This window comes from Apium graveolens, chromosome 9, assembly GCF_009905375.1.
Source record: "Apium graveolens cultivar Ventura chromosome 9, ASM990537v1, whole genome shotgun sequence".
Classification (NCBI taxonomy): domain Eukaryota; kingdom Viridiplantae; phylum Streptophyta; class Magnoliopsida; order Apiales; family Apiaceae; genus Apium; species Apium graveolens.
This window is the reverse complement of record NC_133655.1, coordinates 117,512,916-117,514,764: the sequence shown is the minus strand read 5'-3', so window position 1 is coordinate 117,514,764 and position 1,849 is coordinate 117,512,916. Positions and strand designations below refer to the sequence as shown.

At 42.1% G+C, this 1,849-nt stretch overlaps 1 non-coding gene across 1 annotated transcript; it reads right to left on the bottom strand.

The window, feature by feature from the left end:
- Positions 1-325: 325 nt before the first annotated feature.
- LOC141688480 (small nucleolar RNA R71) lies at positions 326-432 on the bottom strand. Its single transcript, XR_012561921.1, has one exon. It is a non-coding gene; the product is annotated as a small nucleolar RNA R71 (small nucleolar RNA).
- Positions 433-1,849: the final 1,417 nt, after the last annotated feature.

The window sequence follows — 1,849 nt, the reverse complement described above, 5'->3', positions numbered from 1 at the left end:
TCAGTCGAGCATCATCAGACCAGCCATCTCGGCTAACACTTTTGAGATCAAATCAAGCATGATTCTGATGATACAAAAATCAGTTCAATTTGGGGGTTCTCCTATAGAAGACCCCAACATGCACATCAGGGATTTCATCGAGATCTGCGACACTTTCAAGTTCAATGGTGTGACTGAAGATGCTATCAAGCTGCGACTCTTCCCATTCTCTCTGAGGGATAAAGCTTAGTGCTGGTTACATTCTCTACCACCAGGGTTTATCACTACTTGGGAAAATCTTGCTCAAAAGTTTCTCACTAAATTCTTCCCTATGGCGAAGACTGTTGCAATCATGAATGCTCTTACTCAGTTTGCTCAGCAAACTGGAGAATCTCTGTGTGAGGCTTGGGATCGATATACGGATATGCTAAGGAAGTGCCCACACCATGGCATGCTTGATTGGATGATTATAAATTGTTTCTACAATGGATTGGGTGCTACTTCTAGACCCATGCTCGATATAACATCATGAGGAGTCTTGTGGGTTAAAAGCTACAATGAAGCTTATGAATTGATTGAACTGATGGCTGCTAATGAATACCAGAATCCTTCCCAGAGACTGATTCAGGGAAAAGTAGCAGGAATTCTGGAGTTGGATGCAGCAACTGCTATAGCTTCCCAACTTAAGGTTTTGACGATGAAGGTGGACTCTTTGGCTAATTATGGAGTTAATCAAATCACTAGTGTCTGTGAGCTTTGTGCTGGTGCCCATGAGATTGATCAGTGTGCTATTTCTAGTAAATCATCTCAGTTCGTGAGCAACTTTCAGCGATCGCAACACCCTGTGCCAACCACCTATCATCCTAACAACCGAAATCACCCTAATTTCAGCTGGAGCAATGTTCAAAATACGGTTCAACAGCCTTATCAACAGTACCCAGCAAAGCAGTACAACCCCCCTGGTTTTTAGCAACCGTAATATGCACAAAGACAGAAACTTCAGCTGTAACAAGCTAATGAAAAATCTAAATTAGAGGAGTTGAAGCTTATGTTCAAAGGCCAAGTTGTTTCTATCAAGACCTTGGAAAATCAAATTGGACAAATTGCCAATGCCTTGCTAAATCGTCAACTTGGTACACTACCTAGTGACACTGAAGTGCCAGGAAAGAGGGAAGCTAAGGAGCAGGTGAAGGTAATCACTTTGAGGTCTGAGAAGGTTACGAATCCCGAATAAACTCAAGTTTCAAAGGAACAAGCTGAGGCTGAAGAAGAAGTAGAATAGCAGGAAGCAGAAGTGGAACCAAGGAAGACTACTGTTGAGCACACTCCTCCTGATGGTAATACAGGGGAGAGACACATATATCCTCCACCGCCTTTTCCTACGCGGGTGCAGAAGAAAAAGCTGGATAAACAATTTGAGAAGTTTTTTGAGGTGTCAAGAAACTTCATATCAACATACTTTTCGCTGAGGCTCTTGAGCAGATGTCTAGTTATGCAAAGTTTATGAAAGGTATTCTCTCTCGGAAAGTGAAGCTAGATGATTTAGAGATTGTTGCTCTCACGGAGGAATGCAGTGCTGTGCTGCAACAGAAGTTGCCTCTGAAGCTTAAAGATCCTGGAAGCTTCACTATTCCGTGTACTATTGGAAAAGTGTCTTTTGACAGATGCTTATGTGATTTGGGAGCTAGCATCAATCTAATGCCCTTATTAATCTTCAAACAGTTGGACTTGCCTGATCCAAAACCGACTTATATGACTTTGCAGTTGGCCGATCTTTCTATTACATATCCACGAGGTATTGTGGAGGATGTCTTGGTCAAAGTTGATAAACTCATCTTCCCTGCTGATTTCATAATTCTTGATTTTGAGG